The sequence below is a fragment of the Falco punctatus genome (genome assembly GCF_963210335.1).
Source record: "Falco punctatus genome assembly, chromosome: 2".
Classification (NCBI taxonomy): Eukaryota; Metazoa; Chordata; class Aves; order Falconiformes; family Falconidae; genus Falco; species Falco punctatus.
The window spans coordinates 41,349,821-41,372,756 of NC_137581.1; the positions used below are offsets into that span (position 1 = coordinate 41,349,821).

Genomic DNA, 22,936 nt, shown 5'->3' on the forward strand with positions numbered 1-22,936 from the left:
TTTTCTCTCCCTTCTGTTTCTTTGTAGGTGTAATGTGTACAGCGCATTGTGACATCCATGTTGGACAGAGGCCGAACGCAGCTGTTGACAGGAGCTCAGGCAGGCGCCATTCTGAAATGTTGGGTTTTACATGGCCCTAACTGTGCTGAGGCAGCGAGTGCTCGTTTGCTGACTCCAGGTTATGAACTGACCCGATTAACTTTGTCTGCTTTTGCAGGACAACATTTTTTTTTGTGCGTGGATAACAACAGTGTCAGTGATACACATTTACTAGAGTTCAGACATGAAAATCCTTTTTTCCTCCTTGCAGCCCACGTCTGTGTACCAGTGCATGGGGGGGGGGGGGGGGGGGGGGGGCGCTGAGGGGCCCCTATGAGGCGGTCAGGGAGTCAGGGCTGCCCCCCAGGCCGGTCACAGCTGGCTGCGGCCCACCCACCGCAGGGCATGGCCAGGCTCACGCCCAGCACGCTGCTGCTGCCGGGAAAGTGTATTTCAGAATGGGCAAAAAATGCTGTGTGGCAGTAAGAAGCAAGAAAAAAATATGAGGGAAGCAGCCCCGCAGACACCGAGGTGAGAGAAAGAAGGAAGGGAAGGGGTGCCCCAGGCACCAGCGCAGAGACCCCTGCGGGCCCCGCGGCAGACCACACCAGAGCAGGTTCATCCACGCTTCAGCAACTAAGGGGTGAAGTTGAGCCAGGAAAAAAAGGGTTAGCGAGGGAAAGGTGTTGCTTTAATTTTTTATTTTTTGTGTGTGTGTCTCTGTTTCTCACCACCCAGCTCTATTTTAGTTGGCAATTAAATCTAATTTTCCCCACGTCTATTTTGCCAGTGGTGGTAATTGGTAAGGTATCACCCCATCTTTATCTCGATGCATGAGGGTTTTTGTTGTTACTTTCTCCCTCTCAATGACATCAACATACTACCTTTCTGTTGACAAAATTGCAGATCCTTCTGCTCTCTTCAATGCCAACAGAGATCCTTCCATTAAAAAATACAGTAGATTACCAGTTAGTGTAAGTCAGTATAGATCTTTATGTCATGGAAATAATTCCTGAGGTGAGTTCTACCTGTAAAGACATAACCTCTGAAGCTGCATCGGATCTGGGGTGGTAACAAAGACACGTGTAAAATACGGTTTCCCCTAAATACAGCACATTTATTTTTTGTAACTGGATACCTCTTCTTGTAGGGATACAAAGCACATATCTATTTCAGTTAATGGAAACAAAAAGAATGAACTGCCTGCTAAAATTTGAGATAATTTTAATAAAAAGTGCTACTTTAACTTATCATAAAATAGAGAAAGTCCAGAATTTTATGAAGCAGGAGTTTTAATTTATATTGTTTAGATGAAAATTTTGGAATCTCCTGAGCTGGAAGTACAGCGTTCATTTTTGTTATGATGATTACATTGTACATCTATTCATGTGACAGCACTCTCAGCGTGGGTCTGTTCTCAGCCTTGTTGTTCTGCTCTTAGGTAATTCATTTCTTCTTTAATTTTGCTGACTCCCATCTCTGAACCCACCGGACTAATTTATCTCTGGATATGGCACTACATGTTTTGTTATGACAAAAAAGAGGAATTACTGATAGTCACAGCTGGTAGATTTCTGTTGGAGGAAGATTGAGAGACTAGTTCAAATCTAGAAAGCAGCAAATAATGCTTTTAAATGTAACAAAGGCCATGGACCTGTACTAAATAAACAACAGTACACACATTACTGATGTCTTTTCCATTTAGAATTTAACATAGAAGAGTTAAAAATAAGGCCATTCTATGCAGTGCTCGATAAAGATTTACTGTGCTTTTTGCATATAAAAAATATCTGTGCTTAGAGAAGTTTTAAGACATTTTTATTTCTCCCTGGTGCTCTCATATGTTTTATTTTAGTTATATTCTATACTACATAGACCCCTGTCCACAAGTGGTGCCTTTGAGAATGGCAGGCCTTGGCTATGTGAAATTCATGTTTTGTTCCTGAAGTTTACAATTTAGACCCACTGAATACTGGTATGAGTTGCAAAAGTGTTGATTTCTTGATAATTTGTGTATCATATTTGTGGCAATATATTAATTACTGTATAATGTATATGATACACAGCTGTATGATCTGTTTACTTGACTACATGATAATTTAAGCAGTAGTATAGGCAGTGTTCACACTCAGGTTACCACTGAATTGTGGATTATCTACAAGTGCCCTGAATAAGGAAGGATGTAAGAATGGATTTTGTCAGTATCTGTGGCATGCACCGTCCACCTTCTCTCCCCTTCAGCAAAATTTAACTACAATGACTCAAAGCTCAATAGCCTACTCAGGTAATTTACCTATGCACTAAAACACTTATGTAAGACATAGGATTGTCAGTAATTTACCTGTCATCATATTTAGTTTGCTGTATTAGCTATAAATATGGCTTATAGTGTATTCACTGTAGCTCATTGTCTAACTCTTCCAGTCAGCTATTTTTATGGTCTGACCCCTCAAGTTAGCAATGTTGCTGATCTTAAACACCTGTCTTATAACAGCTGCCTATTTCTTGCTATCAACCAGACACCTGTTTATAATATGAATAATGTATTTTTTAAGTTAGTTCCCCTCTTGTTAGCTTAAAATTTGAGACTTTCAGGTAGTAGCAGTATGCCATGATTCTCAATTATGTTTTTTAAAAAGACACAATATACTTGATAGCAAATGAGCTGTGACAATACTTTTCTTCATTTTTTTTTTTTTATACAGTCTTGCAAGTTACTGCTGAAGCTTCTGTCTGCACCAGAATCATGCCTAGGAAGTTTCCACTCCCTTCCTCTAAAAGACCACTATCTTTCTTCCTCCGGCTTTTGACACTGCCAAAATGTATAGTGTACATCTACTTCCAGACAAAGATGGTAACTGAGTGGCACCTGTGAATCAACATACTGCAAACTGCAGATAACAGGCAGTAACACCTGAAGGAACCCGCCCAGGAATTTGAACTCTGAACAAATACTCTGTGTTTGCTGCCTGCAGTCACCTGTTCTCTGTGTGAGTATATATTTTTACACACACATACATATATCAGATCAAGAACAAATGGACTAAGGAGCTCTTGTAAGTTTAATAATGGGGACAAATTCAATCTCTGAGATTTTAATATCACAAAGAAAGTAAAGTAGTTCAGTTTTTTCCTTCTACCCCTCATATCGGTGAAAAATCTTTGCAATGTCCTAAAGATGACAGTTCAGTTTCCAAAATTTGCACCTCTGTTAGCACTGCAATTCTTTGATGATTTATATTCAGTATGCTTAAAGTCACAGACAGGATAAAGAGAACAGTTTTTACAAACTCTTGGATAAATTACCACAATAATTATATCAGCAAGGACTTTGGAGCACAGGCAAAATACATGAAACAGAGGAACATTCACTATTGACTCAAGAATTGTAATGGAGAAGATCAATGTTTGCTCAACATGGGAGGTCAAAATAGGCAGAAGATACGAGCGGTCAAGAAGTGGGGTGCAGAAAATGGAAATATTTTTTCTAAAGTGCTAGTAGGTATCTCTAAAAAAATCTAGATTCTTTTTACAGATGCATGTTTCAGAATGCTGGCAGTTAATAAACAGATGGCTACATAGCAGATTTCGGCTGTAGAGTACCCATCAAGGGACGGAAGACTGGAGATATGACCTTGTGTTTTGAGGCAGGAATGGGAGAAAAAAACTGTGTGCATCTGTGCCAAGTACCTAGCTGGAAACCTGCAAAGTCAACTTGATTCAGTGAGCTTTGGAGAAGCAGGAGGTGGTCCAAGTCGTTACCTGGTGACTAAACATAGAAGTTACCTTAGTATCAACCAAAAAATCTGGGCTTGAATGTAACTTTTACTGTTTATTTTAAACATAAAGCTCTTTGCTTCACTAGTAGTACAGCAACCTGTGTTGTAGTATTTCACAGCTGTTCTGAGATTGACAGTAATATTGCATCAAAATGGATATGTTTGTATTTGGGAAAGCAGATACTTAAATCTCTGTAATTAGGCTTCAGTAAGGAAAGTAGTTAGTGGTAGGTGTTTGCAGCAGTGCTGTTCCAAGAGTTGTACCTTTCTGAACCAAAAAGGTCAAATGCAAAAACTTTATTACTTTTGAAATGCTAGTTAAAGAGTCTACCAGCATCTTGAAATACTGTTCCAGTAATTATGTCATATTATGAAGATGACATTCACTAAAAGAATATGAGAAAATATTTTTAATCAGTTTAAGTAGTAGCAATAAAGACTGACCAATATAATCCTTATAGAATAATACTGTGTATCATATTAGTAGAAACTAATTTACTGTATAAGACCACCTGTATTCTAATAACAAAGAGGAAGTTTTATTCTCCACTCACTGTTTCAGAAAGCCTTGTGTCTTTGTCCGATGTCACTTGGTCAGATACAGAAAGAAATAGGACCTATTTCTCTTCAGCAGCAATAGTTTTTACACTTTCCGAACCTTTCCCTGGGGAATTTCACAGAAAATTAGATGTGTACCATAAGCAAGTGGAAATTTATAGGATTAAAGCTCCAGTATTTGTCATCTTTCTGAGAACACACCGAAAAATTTAGGACAAGTTTTTTCCAACTTAATAGTTGCAAGAAAAAAACAGAGTTTTCTAGTGATGGTTTAATATTGATGATTAAAAAAAAAAAAAAAAAGGTGATTTAGGCTATTAAAACAGGAGTGTTCACCATCTGGCAGAGTTATATACTATATAACATCTGTTGATTTCCCTTTCCAGAACACCACCGAAATACTTACAATTAAGAAAAGCAGAGAATATGTATAAACATAGTTGACCATTACTGGAAGAAATACCATATAACAGATGTAATTTTGATACCATGTAATTCAACGATGCTCATGCAATATTAATGGACCTTTGTAACATATTCTAATTTTAAAATTTGTTACTAAATTATTCAGCAGTCTATAAAACAGATGTATGGCACTGCAGCACCCAAGTTGCTGTATCTGTTATAAAATTATCTTTTTATAATCTGCATGTGATTTGTCCTTTAAGTCTCATACAGAATCAACGGATGTTTCTAGGTGCTATGACTCACCAGATTCCTCACTCCCCTGAAAGGTTTCACTTGTGTTCTCTTATTATCTGTTTCAACATTAAATGTCAAGCTTTTATGCTTAGTTTAATTTGTACTTGATAGGCATATATTTTAGGAAAACAGAACACAGAGAAAATGTGGTGGTTTTTTTTTTTCTTGTAATAGCTATTTGCATTTGCATTTGCTTGAGGTTAGAAGTAACTTCTTTGTCCAAGCATACTTGGTCTTTCACTCAGAAAAGGTATGACCTAGGAACAAACCTTACACTTTTCAAAGACTTAATTTGGATTCCTCCTGTAGGTGACGGTACACCCTGGGATGCTCTTTGCACCTTCATCTCCTATGAATGTTGCAGAAAATGTTCTGGAGGAAATTATATGACCTGGGTTATAAGTCTGTATGACAGTTTTGGTAGCGGTAGAGAAGGAGAGGTGATACTTTTTTCCTCTGTTGTGTTTGATGACAGGATGACATGACAGAAAGTTTGGTGGAGCTGTTTGCCTTATTACATGGAGTAGCAAAAAGTAGAAAGAGAGATATTTGTCTAATTATAGCAGCTGAAACATGAAAACCGAGGAGGTAAAACAGACAAAGCATAAGAGCAACAGGCTGTGCAAAGTACTACATGGTATACCAACAAAAAAAGAAAAAGAGCTGGTTTTGAAATGCTACATCCATACCACTTCAAAGTCCAAGCTATGTACCACATCCAGTTACCCCCAAAAACTTCATGAAAGTGTACATATATGGGGCCAAACAGGGTCAAGTTGCAACTTAGGTTGTTCAGTAAACGTTTTCATGTGCATTTTTGGACTCCCCTGTTTCAGTGTCTGGGGCAGAGTGAGATCAGAGACTCTAAATACACCTACTGCAATCAAAACAGTGATTCACATCAATTTGCTGTTGATGTACCTGTCTTACGCTTGATGTCCAGATTGACTACTAAGAGCACAATCTTACTGGGCTGGTACCTTGTAATCTCTAGATGGAGCAAGGAAGCAGGGTAGTCTGCAAGTTAGTCTGTGTTGGGTATCATTAGTAGAGATAGTTTCCAGTCAATTGCTTTGAACCTAGTCTGTTTTAAACCATTGTCAGGGCAGTGTAGGGATAATCCTTTTTCTACTCATGTTAGAATGCTTTTATACAACCATGTAAACATTTCCATTGTTATTCTCTAGAATAGAAGCAAGACATCTGCAGCATGGCAGATAGCTGGAGTGCATTGTGATATACAGAACCTGTGCACTAAGTACACCACAGCAAAGATTTGACCCACTTGGCAGTCTGCACCTAGAGTAGAAATATGCCTGATACAGGATTTGGCCCGTGCAATGTCAGAGAAACACCAATTCTATCTCTAAATCTGAATGAATCATCCTGTCTCCCCCCATCATCTTTAGACAGAAGTGGGAACCTGCAGGAGGCTTTTTTTCTGATTTATCTTGGATGCCTATCATTGGGTGGGATGAATTCCCTTTTGGAGCTGTTTGCAGAGGAACCTAGGATGACTAGCACAGACACAGACTGAAGATGCCTAAGCTAGTGCAAATAAATTCTATTCCTGTTGCAACCTCCTCTCCACATCCTCATAATCAGAATTACTCAAATATTTAAACTTCCTTCATGAAATCTATACAAACTTCGGCATGCTTACATCATTTAGCCTTTAATTTTGAAATAACTTGAGAAATGTTGCCTTCCTCTTCTAAATCATTACTACTCTTTTAGGAACCCTGTGATCCTGGTGAGTGGTATGACATTAGAAATAACAGTATCAAATAACTTATTTATTTTCCCACCTAGTATATTAGGAGTGAGACAGATTCCTCTGGAAAAGAAAACCTGTCCAAAAGGCTGCAGAGTGAGAAAACCACAGCATAATAGCTGCAGAATCTGCCTCCATCTGCCCCCCCTTGAACAGGCAATATAGGGAAAATTGCTCAGCTATAGAATTAACTAGGAGTAATCCCAAATGGCAGAAAGAAGGGTACTTCTTGGTCACATAATCAACTAAAACAGCATTTAGAAAGAACAGACAGCTGGCCCAGTCCAAACATCAACAGCCAAGTGGGAGAGTTTGTCATTTTGCAAATGGCAAAATAGCAAGCACCTGACCTGAAGATAATAGGTTAATTGCTTTAATACTACATTTAGCATTGATGTTTGTTTTAATGTTGTGATGGATGAAAGAGGTCATTTTTTTTTTAAATGCAGGCCTTCCAGATCTGGAAATGTCTGCCCAGTGGCCTAATGAAAAACATCTCTTAGGTGATAAAATGAGTTGAATGCAAATGACAAGTAGGCTTGATGTGCCCTGAAAACATTCAGCTTGGAGTGACCTGTGATCATAAATTACTGGCATGCTGCATCAGATCCTAGACTCATAATTTCATCAAGATCAACAAGATGCAATCTTGAAAACTGTTTGCATGATGTGAGGACGAATTGATGCCCTTGTCCTTCTAGACTGTTGGATCTGATGCTCAGGAGTCTGACTACTTTGTGTCTCTAAGTAGCGGTATAGGGCCATTGTAAATAATTAAGTAGAAATTTGTTACCCTTTTGTCAAATGTATTTCTGATGTTACTCTTCCTTTGCCTCCATTAAGAAATCCCTTGATTAAATTTTAAAGTCTTAAACAATTTGAAGGGCTGAGAGCACAGGACACAAACTACAGTCTGAATGTTTTGCACAGGAAAGTCATATTCTCTCTGGGAGAAAATAAAATAATGTCAAGTATTTAATATGCTATCCCGTGATTCTCTTTCAAGACATGATGCTATAGATTTGATTACCAACTCAGTGGATGGTAGTTGTAGGTCATTTTCTCATCTGTCTGCTTTTAGAGATTCAGAATTTCTCTCTCAATATATTTACAAATGTTTCTATATAAATAGAATGTATAGCTGAAAACTTAATCCCATGCAGTTACACCAAGAGGATGCATATAGAATAAATCATACAAATGTGGACTCTTCAGAATTAATGTTGCTGTTCATAATTTAAAAGCCACAGTTCTACCAATAAACCTATTCCAAGTTTTCTGAAATGTATAAAAGAGCTTAAGAAAGAAACAGTATTTTTATGAATAAATGGGACCTGAAAACTGAATTACCCTTATCTTGATTTCTGCTTCTGGACACATGATGAGTGATCATAATTTTTATTACATACCTCTTTAGAAATATATATTTGTTTATAATATCATTATCATATCATATTTATAGTGACAAAAGCCATTTACCGTGCATTGAACAAAGAACACAATCTACACTCAAGAAAGAAAAAAAGATTATCAGGGAGGAGCATATATTTCCACAGCAGAGTGCTTAATTCTGGAGCAGAGGACGTATCATTAGTGTTGACCTATTAATGCTAGCAAAAATATTGCTGTGCAGGCCTAACTGCTCTCACACAACTACATCGTTAAATGTTTTATTTTTATTCTGATTTCCTTAACGTTTGTACACTCAGAAATAGCCTCAATCCCTTAAAGCTATATATCATTCTTCACCTCAGTTCAGTGAAGCAGTAGAAAATAAATGTGTCCTAGTACAGTATAAAATTTAAAAACCACTCCCATGAGTGACAGCTCCTCAGTCACCAAACCACATTTGTACTCCCTAACTAGAATGCTGTGAAAAATGACAAATCCCTGTTACAGTTTTATTTACTCCCTTGGTAATATCTGGACACCCATTTAGAATATTATAGTCATTAATGCATATTGCAGATAGTGTATGTACTCCTTAGACTTTCTATTTGAAATATACATGCACTAATTATATGCTTACATAAAATGATAACTCTTCCAGTTTTCACATCAGAGAGATCTAATTACATTTCGCAGAATCACAGAATCATTTTCCTGTGCCCATTTCAAAATTTTACAGTGTTGGGTTAGATACCTCACTGAGTTAAACTTTATAAGCCAAACTCTGTACAACGAATCTCACTGCCCCTCCTCTACCAACATTGTCCCCCAGGCTTGATCCACATTGTCCCTCCAGCTGAGAAGTGCATATAGTTTCTTAAATAGATATGCTGCTTCTAAGAAAACCTCAAGAAAAGCTACATATGTACCACTAGGTATATCTACATCTTCTCAATAAATGAGCTTACTCTGAAGACATAATTTTCAATGTCTGTCAGAGAGCAAGAAAGGCTCAAATACTGAACTCCAAAAACATGTTCAGCAACTGTTAGTGGCTGCAGGCTGTATAATAAATACCACAAAGAACATTATAAACTGCAAGCTGAGGAAAGCTACAGGCACAATGGGCTACATTATATTGTCCTATGCATGGTAGACAATACGGCACAGTAACAGAAAAACACCTTGTATATACTTGTCAGAGTTGTGGTCCAGCAGCAGATTTTTCTTTTTTAGATCCTCCACTGGGAAGTCTGCAAATATTCTGAGCTGCAATTGACAAAAAATATTAATTTTTATAATAATTCTAATAAATTTTATGATATGTAAGGTCCAGTATCTACTGTGGACACTGCTAATCTAAATTTGGCAAGCTCAGTTGAGGTCAGTGCTTATTTTTGGCAGAAGAGCACAAGTGGGCCTGTGTTAAACAATATTTTACTAGTTGTCAGCTACACTTAAACTCATGGGAGAGATGCCTCTTGAACAGGTGATGATACAGGAAAATGAATTATTTTTTAGTATTTGGTATGCTCTTTGTTTAGAATCTTTAACTCATTTACAGTAATTTATGTTGTAATGTTGAACGTACAAATAAACATTTCCCAGAAGAACTTTTAAAATAATCTTTTTGATACACTTTCATAAAATTTTAATGTACTGATCTTCAAGTTGCCTTGCAGTTTCAGCATTGGAATAGTTTATAAAGTACCCACAAAAATTATAAGCAGATACCGTAATCGCAGGACAGCTCTGTGAATTGTAAGACTAAGTTTGCCTGTTTGTGGCCACAGGAGAGCTATACTGTCCCATAATGGGGGCGTTGCTGAGCCAAATTCCAAATCAAGTAATTGCTTTCTGCCCCGTGAAGTTCATATGCTAATTTTAACTGAATAAAGTATTAGTCTTCCTTTTCTGTCCAGACAGCTGGTTTGCTGAGTGCTGCCAAGTATGTCCCAGGATCCTTTTCAGAGGTGGCTGGACCTTGCTTGTTTTGATTTGTTTATGTAAGTATTGTTCTACCATGGCTAATTATTTCCTGTTTAATTTTGCCTCTGACTTTGTCTGAGCCACTGCAGATATTCACCTGTTTATAGAGGAAATCCTGTAGTGTTTGCTAGTTGTTAACATGCTATGGTATGTGAACTATTCAAGGACAAGAAGGAAACCTTGATGTCATGGGCACTGATTACTGGCAAATTGTGACATAATTGATAACTAGTCTGCTTCTGTTGCCTAGTTACTCGCATAGAAGTTCTTTTGGACAGAATGTGTTCTCTGGTGCTCATTTAAAAGAGAAAGGGCAATATAAACAAGCTCTGAGAACATGATTTTTCTGCACGTACTGTTGTGGAATTTCCTGGGTGGTATATATATATGTAGTCATGGGAATACACATATAGAATATATATAGTCACAGGTACATCGGCCTGTGACTGTGCCAGCAGATCTTGGTCATTTCTGTTACCTCCATTGGTGGAACTATTAATTGAGAGTGATACTGAGAGTGTTTTTCAAGAGATTCTCCCAGCAGCACAACTTCAGCTGATACTGTGCTGTGAAAGCTTTTTAGCTTGCACTCACTCAGTCCTTATTTCAGGGGTAGTTTCTCACACTGTGGTATAGGGATTCTCTGCTTATCAGTTATTCACTCCTATGGCATTTCTTTATATGAGTAGGTAACAGATGCATTTACTTTACTTTTCCTGGCTGGCCACAACACTTGCAAATGCATTATCATAAATCTCTGCATGTATATGTAAATAATACCTTAAAAGCAATGGGAAGAAAAATTCTACTGAAAAGACTTAGCTCTTCTAGGGTCTGAGGAAGGCTTTGTCTCAGAGCAAGTTTAGATCACTGGGTTGTATATATATATTTTTTTTTTCTTTTCTGTTTAGGCCTTTGTGAAAACCTTGCTGTTTATCAAAATTTGAGGGTTGGGGGTAGTGTGGTTTAGTCTCAGAATCATCCTATTAGTTTACATAGCCTAGTTTGGAACCCTGTTTCTCATCTGAATGGAAGAGCTTTTTTGCCTTTAAAAAAGTAAAACCAGAAAAAAGGTAGAATGAAATAAGATTGTCATGTTATTTGGTAGCTGATTTAACATTTGAGGCTCTGTTATTTGCATATCAAAACGAGACATGAAAGCAGCTTGAAAACAACAACTGCAAAGCAGTAATAAGAAGCTACCTACCAGAACTCATATATAGGACTGGGATAGACTGGTCTATTGTATATGTTCATGTCATTCTTGAAAACACAGAGGAAAAAAAAATCATGTGTGGAAACATCTGAGATTGCAGCTCATTGTAACTGCAATTGCTCATTACTGAAACTTTTTTTTGCATTAATTTTTTCCCCTTTTGAGTTTTTGTCTTTCTAGAGTTTCCTGTGCTCTCCCCTGCAAAGTTTTTTTTCCTTTTCACTTGCCTTTTTAACTCACTTGAAAACTACTTCTTCTTATGGGGGAATGACTGTCCCTTTCTGGGTATTGTTGGGAAGTGTAGCTCTTTTGATAAGGCAACACAACGTTAGGCTGTATGTTTTATTTTTAAACTAGAACAACTTATGCAGCTGACTAATTTTCTATCATTAAAGAAGAATCGAGTAAGTGGAACAAAGAACTCTGTATACAAATAACAAAACTTAACTTTCACCTAGACATGTAGTCACATGGACCAGCTGGTATAAATTGACATTGCCTTTAATAGAGCTACACCTGGTGACAGCCGAAGAGTATCTGGCCTCCAGAGGATGAAATACAAAATCCGTTTGCTGTTTCGATATATGTCTGTACTTTCAATGAAGAGAGGGTTGTTTGAGTTGGAATATCAATCTGCATGTTATTAGTTAACAGATTAAAACTAATCTGAGAAGCACTGGTGATTACATACATAGGTGGATTTTAACAACTCTGGGTTTTTGCAGAATTATGAGTAATTATATGCCTGACTGGAATGAAATAAATCAGTAATTTATTATGAGAATCTACTCATCGATTTAGTGTGCAAATCATCAGTAATCATATGCACTGTGCCAAAGAGTGACTCGAGATGAGCTCATTAAAAAATCTTATATAAAACTCGACTCCTTAGAATAGTGCGATCACATGATTGACTATACTGAAGTCTTACAGCCCTTCATTTAGCGCAGCCTTAGTAAGAGATTGTCCGTTTTGCTATGAAGCCAGAGCACTATTATCCATGCATTTTTTCAGAGATGCACTTCTCTGTTCCAGTCTCACATTTGCAGTAGTCTTTCAAACTCTGCCCTTCACTTTTTCTTTGTTAGATTTTTAAGGTCTTTTAACTGACGAAAAAAGTTAATTGACATTCTTTTAATTCGCAAGAAAAGTGGTGAGGGTTTGGGGTTATGTCGCTGCCAATGCATAATTCCCATGTGTGTTTTCTAATACCCTGTTGTGTTTTACTCTTCATTTTGAAGGTAACATTAAGTGCAGCTTAAAGCATTCATTTTAAAGCAGGAGGTTGACACATGGTGAGGAGACTGTAGCTGGGAAGCTTTGATACAGCAATCAAGGGCCATCAACACTTAATGGCTCTACACCAGTGAATCAATGGGCTTGCTAGCAGCTGGGCCATTGACTTTGAACAACTGTCTGCCCAGAAGCTGAAAGGATGCACGTTCATGTCAGAGCTGGAAAATTTGCAGCATAAGCACAGGGGGCTGAAAGAGGTCGCTGGCTGTTTTAAAAGGGGAAAGTTCTCTGTGCAGACAGGGAGGTAGGTTCCTTCTTCACCAGCCACGTGAGCAGTTCTACAAGGTCGGAGAGTTGTTTGTCTCAAAAGACACAGCCCAAGTCCTGAACACATTGTTGCTAAAGGAACATGATAGGTAAATACTTCCTGGGATGTTCAGGTTTAGATGATTTGTGCTTCATTTTTTAAATACGAAAGTGTATATGCTTATTTATGAAATTGCATAGCTGAGCCAGCGGTTCTTCCTTTTCTTGTGCATTCTCCCTGAATGTTGCCATCGTGAAATCGGACTACAGAGCAGCACAGAAATTTTTGTCAAAAATTTAGAAGTCAAAGTTTTCTAGACAGCTGTGCTTCAAGGAGGCTGATACACAGGTTTTACAGCGTTAGCAGCAGCACCGTACGGTGTCCCATTACATCAGGGGTCCTCAAACTACGCCCTCCAGGTTCCTTAATCCGGCCCCCGTGTTTACAGAACCCCCCCGCCGGGGGTTGGGGGGGGAAACCAAGCAGCCGCAGATGACTGCCTGCCACTTCATCCGCGCGCCGGCCCCCTGTTTAAAAAGTTTGGGGACCCCTGCATTACATAAACAGGATCTAACTTGATTTTGTGCTAAAGAATTTTGTAAAAGAAAGTTAAAGTTTTCTGGAATTTATGATCAGCCATTAACTAGGATTAGGAGGTGCAGTAATGTATGGGATTCAGTGATTCAACCCAGACCTGGTATAAAATGCAAGTAAATAGTCTCGACAAATCTGTGTATCAGTGGAGAGGTTTTGGGTTTGTTTGTTTACCTGGGGGAAAAAAAGGAAAGAAAAAAGTATCGGGGGTTGTGCATAGGTGCATGCGTTTTCTTCTGTGTAGCAAATTTCAGTGGTGTGACAGTTGCTTAGGTAACTGAATGTTTTATTTATGAGCTGAAGAAATATGTGGTAAATGGACTTTGAGGATGAAATTCACTACTTTGTGCAAAATGGCTGTGAAATTGGATGTATGCAGGGAGGTAATGGGTAATAGGTACACTAGATTCACAGAGAACAACATGCTTGAGGAAAAAGGTTGGATAATGGAATGTGGTCATTAGAATGGGAATGTTTCAGCAGGTAGATACGTTTTCAACAGTGGTATTCAAAGGATATATCATAAATAAGTACAGAGATTGACGTTTTGTTTTTAAAAAGAAGCACTTATATAATACAGACAAGCCCAACAGCTTGTGGGCGCTAATATCACATCAACACATCACAAGCTTTTTATTTAATTGAGTGTGATTTAGGAAAAAGCATTTAGAACACAGTCTGCTCCATCACAGCAAATCAATTTAAATTAACAGACCAATGTTTCAGCTGTAAACTGATGCTAATCAAGGACAAGATGCTGAAGTTACTAAGCACCTCCTGTGATCTTTAAACAACTCTTATTTCTGTTTACTACATTAGGAACAGAAAGTTGTGATCCATGTTTCACAAAAAATTGGGGTCTTCATCGGATTTTTTTCAGGCCATATGCAGTTACTCTCAATGTTTTGTCTGGATTTGCCACAAGTATAAATAAATGTTTAATCAGCTCTTGGGTAACAATTTGAATAAGTGATGTTAGGCATGTGATGAAATCAGGTGTGTTCTTAAACAGATGGTGATTTTTGGTGTTAGCATCTGAATATTCCAGAAACATTTAAAGAATTTTTTTTCTTTACAATTCAGACAATTAAAAATAGCTCCAGCAGAAGCAGTTATTAATGAAATCGTTTTATAATATTTCATTCTCTAATGCTACTTGAATAATTAAACAATAACAAGAAAATTCCCAAATGATGAGTTAATCTCATTTTCCTTTTTTTTTTTTTTTTTTTTTTTCGCCTCTCCAACTAAAATCCAGAGGGACAAGCGGTTTGTTTGGTCAGCCTTAAGAAATGGATGTGCAGTCCCTGTTACCAGGGCTACAAATTATGGCCATCTTCTTTCAAAATCATAGAAACAAGACTACAGACATAAATTACCTATAATTTTCTTATTCCAATAATTCAAATTCACGTTTCCATTGCTGGGGATGAGTAAAGGAAAGTATGATTCATGTTGCAGTGAAAAGCTATTAAGGCCTAAGATTACTTAGGCTTTGAGTGAAAGGTGCCTGTTACTGTAAATGTGGAAAGCTAAAATAAAATCTTCAGTTAGATTAGAAGATGTATTTAAGATCTTTGCACCTATTTGGCTGGAAATGTGTGTCACACTGAAATTTTAGTTCCCCAAATTTCCTAGTTTATTATTAGTACGTTGAAATCAATCTCATTTTCAACAAGATCTAAATGTTATGGGTGCCCTGCTTCCCCCCCTCCTTGCCCTCCCCTCCCCCCCCCCCCCCAAAAAAAAAAAAAAAAAAAGAAAAAGTGAGCAAAATCTAAATAATGCCTCTCTAGCTCTTCACTGACTTTCTAGTAGTGAGGCAGAAATTACCTTAAACATGAGCCAAGCTGTTCTCAAATGTGAGTGTCCTCCTTTGAGGATCTGTATTTATTCCAAGGTGCTCTAACAGCCAGGCTTTCCTGTCCTGGTGTACCTTGAAGCAGAGGGAAGCACTGTGTAAAAGACTTTCTGCAGCAGTTATACAGCACTGCATGATGTGTCTGTGGCTAATGCTCTGAGAACCTGGGAGTCTATCCTAACTTCAGTATTTTAGAAAATAGGAATCTCTCTGTCTTGAGCAGTATTTACTGCAAGGTATTTGCTGCCATGCTGCATCCCTTCAGTGCTATCCTTAATCGGGCTATTGCTATTTTTAATGACGCAGTGAAGGCCTGTGGCACTTGAACAACATTCATTTTGATAGCTTGAATAAAGGAAGGTGTACTGAGGCTAGGGTTCCTCTGATCCAAAAAAGTTTGTCTTTAAAATTTGCATATCTTCCTCTGAAATCAGTGGACTATAGGCAAAGGAATTTACAGTTTGAGTCCTTAGGCAGAAATTACATCACCTGTGGTCACATGAATCACAGCCTAAAAGTTTTGGGTTTTTTTCTGTTGACTATGGAGGGAGTCTGGAGTAGCCAACTCAAACCAGATACCTAAGTTGTAGGTGACAGAATCAGTTGAGAAGATGTCCCAGGGTGTGTGTTGGCATCTGTCACTAAATCAGTGGAAATATCCTGGTCCAGGATGAGGCCCAGGATCGAGACTGGCTCCTTTCATTATTCTGTCTAATAATTCTCAAAAAGATTTGGTTCAAATATTTTTAATTGAACATTCTTAGGTTTAAATGTATTTATGAATATAAAATGTTTCATAATGATTTATCACTAGCAATAAAGGAGTAAACCCAGTGAATTCTGAGTAGCTTGTATTTTAATATACATTTTTATACTTTAAGCAAAAGTATTTATTAGTATATACATTAATAAATGCATGAAATAATAGCATTGTAAAAAATCAAATTACTTGAAAGACAGTTTTGGTGGTCTGGAGTGAATGTATTTGGACTCTCGACTGTTAATTTCAAAAGTTTATGTTTCTATTTAAATGCAGAATTACCTCTTTTTTATTTTCAGTGAAATATTAGAATATGATAAGAAAGAAACAAACAAATCAGCTTCTAAACAGTCCTAAATACTAGCTTTCCAGTAGTATTCTGTTTCTATATCACACAGATCAGATTATTTAAAATGCATTTAAATACACAGAATTTTTTTTCCCTGTTGAAATTAACACCATCAATTAAACAGTAACTGTGAAAATTTGTGACTTTTATTCTAAAGAATGAAATAGCGTTTGGGACGCTGTGCATTAAACACTTTAGGCTACTAAATAAAGGGAAGAGGTATATGGCAGTGGTGGTTGTAATCTTGTCAGTTTATTATATATCCCTTCCACATGCTCACAGCAAGCAGGACCAAGAGAGTATTTGTAGCTGCATATCCTCGGCCTGATTTTGAATTTCTTAAACATATAGTAATATACTCAGAGAAGTCCTAACTGCTTTTCCAGTAAGTCAGGGTGTATATGAACAGTAAACACAGAGATTTCATTTCATAAATAAGTCCCACAATTCTGTCTTTGCCAAACAAGGGCTTTTAACTAAAGAATTTTCCATCATAAGTAAATTATAAATAAAAGGTGTCATGAGATCAATCCTTTCAGCTCCTGAATGCTGATGAAAAGTAGTGTAATAAGCTAAAGTGTAAGAATTCTGCTTTGCAACTTGAAATCCAGCTTCATTATAATAAATGAAAAGCTTTGCTATTGATTTCCATACAGCCCAGATTTTTCCTGACACCATTTGCTAATAGGCTCTTACATAGCAGGGGCCATATGTTCTGTCATCAATATAGAGGAAGCAAAGCTGCAGTCTTGTCACTGAAGAGAACATAGGTGAGTGGGAAGCAGCCTGAAGTATTAAAGCAGAACAAGGCCCAGACATAGACTCTTTAGGGGCACCCACTGGATGGACTAAGATGCAGCAAAATAATGTTTTAGATTTTCATTTTCTCTCACTGACAATTGCTATTCAACAGTGCTTTCTGTGTACTTTCAAGCTCATGAACAGGAGGAATCGCAAGTTATTGGCATGTTCTCAATGAAACAGTGCCTCTGTGAAACAGCCGCTGAAAGCTGCATACCTTGTACCAACCTCAGCTTTTGAAACACTAAGTTTCTCTGTTCATGTACGGGTTTTGTATCATGTTCTATAAAGCAGTATCTGAAACAGCCTGACTTATGGCTTTGTTATTATACCCTTACAACCCTGTGTGGAGTACTTGAAATCATCTTTTGTTTTCTTAGCTTACATCACATACTTTGAGAATTAATGCAAGCAGAACTAGCTCCAGCTTCAATTGTGCATAGCCTCCAATTCCAGTTACTCCAGCTATGCTTGGTTTTGTTTAAAGCAACTTACGTTCTCCTCTTTGGGAAATAAAAGGTTTTCTATAATGCATAAGAGAGATGACTCATTTTCATTTCCAATAAAGTTTGGTTCACCCAGGGCAAGGCCAACCCCTGTTTACAAAATAAATAGATACCTTTTTTTTAGTGTCAATTAACCGTAGCATAAACACCTTCTAAAAATTCCATTTCAGGTATGAACAAACCTTTTGGACTGTCTTACTAAGAGTTGGAAAACTTGAGTGATCAATAAAACTTCATGTATTTCACCAAAGCCTTCAGGATCAAAGTTTATTTCTAGTTTGGAAAGCATCTTTACAAATGTTTAACTTTAGTGGAGGTCTTCAGGTATTCTCAAAATGCTGGCAGGCTTCTGTTCCTAACTTCATCTTTTTTATGATATAGGAATCACTGTGTTATGACTCTTTGTCTGTTTTGTTTTTCACTGTATTATACTGGCTGAATTCATGTGGAGGTACTGGTGCTATGTGAGGCATGCCCTACAAATTCTTCCTTGTCTAGATGGACCTGATCAAGGGTACTTTGTTCCCTATGTGTGCCCAAGCCTCCTCTGCTGTAATCTACAGAGTTAGAAAGAGGAGAATGAAGAACAGAGGAATTTGTAAAATGTTGACCTCCTCTGGATAAGGTGGCATTGGCTCAGAGGAGCTTTCCCAAGTCCCTCACTTAAGACAGCCATTGACGCTCTTTCAGTAAACTAATAAAAATATGCTGGTAGAGAACTTTGGCAGGGAATGACAGCTCTGTGTTATATATTAATGAATGTGTAGAATCTTTGGTTGAAACATAATTTAAATATTATTTTTCTGACTAGCTACTTGTGTAGTTGAACTGAAATGATTAAGTAACTGAAATAACTGGTCTACCTCAGTAACTTCCAAAATCTGCATCCAACCTGAATCTTTGATGTAAGCATTGTCTGGTTATCAAATTATATCATCAATGCTGCATTGCTGTTTTCTTCCATAGTTTTTCAAGGAGACATGAAACACTGTGATAGTTTTTCTGTTTAGTCAAGTACAGTGAGGTACAGTCTGTATGTTGGTGATGGCAGGTCCTAAAATTTGCTAAGTACAAGCAAGTGTAATAACAGTTACATTCCAGCCACAGTGGTATTTTCCCAATGATTCAAAAAACTTTAGAACACTTAAACATACAAGAACCATGTTTTCTTCAATCCAGGTTGTTACCTTTACAAGAAATACCCTGAAACGTGGTACAAAACTATTAGTATGTCAATATTCTAAAAGGTTAGGGAGAAGAACGTCTAAGGCAACAGAGAGCTCTGTGAACTCCAAGGTACACAAAATAAATCTTTTCTTTCAATAGAGGTTTGTAGCAACTATTTGCAAGTCATCCAATTTCTAGCTTCTTCTTTAATATTAAAACTGAAATTATTTTGTGGGGTAAAAGCCTTACAAATATATACGATTTTAAATTTCAAATAAGTTCTGTTAGTTCAAAGATACATGGAAATAAAATATTATTTTCAAATAAATATCTAATTTATTGACTTAGTAATAATCAGCTTTGTAGTACTTGTACAAAATTTAAACAACGAAGTTGAAGGGCATCAAAGTTATGTTAGAGTATCACTTTAGAGAATGACATTGTGAATTCAATAATTGCCAGCTAAGGCATGTTAAGAAGAATCTTTAAAAGCTGTACTTTCCCCCTACCTCTTTACATTTTGGGCAGGGTGTGTGTGGGGGGGTGGGTGGGGGGTGGGGGGGTGGGGGGTGTGTAAAGCAGCCTGGAGGTTATGAAACTTTGACTTCTGTCAATAAGGTTGCCATTTCTGTTTGTTCGGAGCTTTCTAATGCTGAAAGAGTATAAAAGAAAGACAAAAATCTGAAGCTGATACAGGCAAAATTCCAGAGTGTTCATGAAAACAGTGCTCTAATCAATCTGCAAGTGAAATACCAGGCAATGAATACTGAATGCCGGCTTAATTAGGGTGAATCATGTAAAAAGAAATGTTGGATAGTTCTATTTACACAATCATTATATTTACCCTGTTACTAGAGCTATAATTTGAAGTTTCTACATATAAGTACTAATGTTGTCTCATTTTCCATAAAGATTATAAATTATTCTGCTAGTTAATTCTCAGTGACAGTATGAGGAGGGTTTGTTAGTTAATAACAGTCTAGATGCAGGTCTAATGGTAAGAAATCATTATATACAATAAGGAACATACACAAAACTTATGTAAGTAGATAATACCTAGGATTTCCTAATGTGAATAAAAAATTGGAAAAGTTTTTTTATCACATGATCCCACCCCAAGCATTTGTTAACTGAGATCTTAGAGATCCATATCTGTTTTCTTATGAGAATAAGATACTAAGCAGCAGTTGTTAGAAAATTAAAAAACCTGTACACATGTTATTTCATACATATTTAATAAAGTGTTTGTGTTGTAAAATATATCCATACATAATATACAGGTTCTTTATAAAAACACACTTTTTCCAAAGGCAGTGGCACTTTACATGATGTGACTTTGCCAGTGTATGGCTCTTCAGAGCTGAACAACTGACATGGGTAAGGCTTCTAGGGTCATCTTAATTTTTAACCATTCTACGTTTCTCACAAGAAGGTGAGCAGATATCGACTGACCATTGTCATAATCTGTGGTGATCAGTTGTATACTTGCTAGTGGAGGGGAATATTCATAACATTTTGTACATATGTAGGTAAGTAGTGAGAGATGTATAGTTTTTGCTTTGATTTGTATGCCTGTATTGTAGACTTCTATTAAAAAAAAACAACAAAGGATTGAGAAACAGTGTTTAGAAGGCAAATAAATAGTTTCACTATGTAATGCTGCATGCTAACTGCAGCTGTCATTTTAGGTCGGACAGTGAACAGGCTTGTAGCAGACCCATACAGAGTTTGGACTTTGTGTATAGGGACAAGGACTTTTCCTCTGCTGAAGAGCTGTGTTATCTACCATAAAGAAAAGCATGCTGGTGTGAGGTATTCTCATTAGCCTGCTCTGCCTAGCGGGTGTGCTGCTGCCAGCCGTGCCAGCTGCAGCTTAGTGGTGGCCCTCAGAGTCGAGTCAAGGTACAGCACAGTGGCAATCAGTTCTTTTGTGATAGGAACACAGTCAGCTAATCACCCATAAAGTTTACTGTATGTAAACATTTTGAATGTTTTTACTGCTATGCAGCACCCAAACTCAACAAAAAAGTAGCTGGAAACAGGGATTCAATAGGAAGTGGTAAATAGTCTTAAATTACCAGGAAAATGATGCTGGATAATTAGCAGCAAAAGGCAGCATATAACATCACTAGCTGTCACAGATGTAGAAATTGTACTTTAGAAGTTTTTGTAGTACCAAAAAAGTGTAGCTGAAGAAATGAAACTGCAGATGATCTAAAATCACATGTGCAAGAACTGGAAAGTGAATCTTCTTAGTGGTTTATTGCTATATACGTTGTTCCATCAGTTGCTTTACATTATTCCTCATGTCAAGGTGTTACTGTCAAAAATTACCTTTTACTCATGCATCTTTTTAGTAGGCAAGAAAGCTGATTAACTTATTTAGGAGGTAATTACTTAGACAAGAATTACGAGTTAGACTGTCCCTGGATTTTCCCATATGCTCAAAGGGAAGAAAAACCCCTGAACATTCACTGTAGTTCTGTTGCTTCTGAGCAGTGGTTCAGTTCAGGATAAGACCCTTATGCCTTCATGAGCAAAATATTTTATTATATTATGTTATTAAGAAAAAAGATGGTTCCCTGCACTTGAATCACCATAAAATAACACAATAAATTAAAACTGATGTATCTGTGCTAATTGCAGTTTGTGTAGATGAACTCTGAGCAATTTGCCTCTTTGAAGGGAAATTTTCTTGATTCTTCTGTTAAAATCAAATATTTCTTCCTCAAACAATGTGCAATCTGAATATCAACATGCATACATGCATCTTTGTGGTGGGTTGCCTTTGGCTGGGCTCCAGGTACCCACCTGCCCTGGTTTCAGCTGGGTTAGACTTAATTTTCTTCTTGGTGGCTAGTGCTCTGCTGTGGTGCTGTGCTTTGGATTTGGCTGGGAACAGTGATCGGGGACTTTTCAGTTTCTCAGGGAGTGGGCTGGAGGAGGGGGTCGACGGCGGACGGGACTGGCTCAGGGACTGGCTGGGCATCCGTCGGCAGGGGGTGAGCAGTTGTACTGTGCATCACTTGTCATCTTGTCTCCCCTTTGGATTTCATTCCTCTCCCCTTCCCCCTCCTTTTCATTAAAATTGTTATTGTTATCACTACTATTGTTCTTTAATTTTTATTTTATTTCAATTGTTAAATTGTTCTTATCTCAACTCTCGAGTTTTACGTTCCTTTCTGATTCTCTTCCCCACCCCTCTGGCTGAGGAGGGCGCTAGCGAGCGGCTTCTTGGCGCTTAACTGCCAGCTGGGGTTAAACCGGGAGCCACCAAAGCTGCTCTTACCCCTCCCCTTCTCAGCTGGGCAGGGGAGAGAGAACAGAACAAAAAAACTCGTGGGTCAGGGAGATCACTCAGCAATTACCATTATGGGCAAAACAAACTTGACTCTGTGAAATTACTTTAATTTATTACCATTAAAATCAGAGTAGGATAACGAGAAATAAAAGCAAAACTTAAAACCACCTTCCCCCTACCCCCACCTTCTTCCCAGGCTTAACTTTACTCCCGATTTTCTCCACCTCCTCTTCTGAGCGGCACAGGGGGACAGAGAATGGGGGCTTCGGTCAGTCTCTGCCGCTCCTTCCTCCTCGGGGGGAGGCTCCTCACACTCTTCCCCTGCTCGTTGGGTCCCTCCCATGGGATAGAGTTCTCCACAAACGTCTCCAACATGGGTCCTTCCCATGGTACAGTTCTTCATGAACTGCTCCAGCATGGATCCCCTGTGGAGTTACAAATCCTGTTGCAAGGGGATTTGTAATCCCCTGGGGTTACAAATCTGCTCGAGCCTGGGCTCTTCTTTTCATGAGTCCACAGGTCTTGCCAGGAGTCTGCTCCAGTGTGGGCATCTCATGGGATTGCCACCACCTTCAGGCATCCACCTGATACGGTTATGGGATCCTCCA

At 37.9% G+C, this 22,936-nt stretch overlaps 1 long non-coding RNA gene across 3 annotated transcripts in view; it reads left to right on the top strand.

The window, feature by feature from the left end:
* Nucleotides 1–355: 355 nt before the first annotated feature.
* Nucleotides 356–22,936, top strand: part of LOC308059467 — a 149,067-nt gene continuing 126,486 nt past the window's right edge. For all 3 annotated transcript variants that reach the window (XR_013926255.1, XR_013926256.1, XR_013926257.1), the window contains exon 1: nucleotides 356–10,247. This is a non-coding gene — a long non-coding RNA (uncharacterized lncRNA). The remainder of the gene's footprint in view (nucleotides 10,248–22,936) is intronic.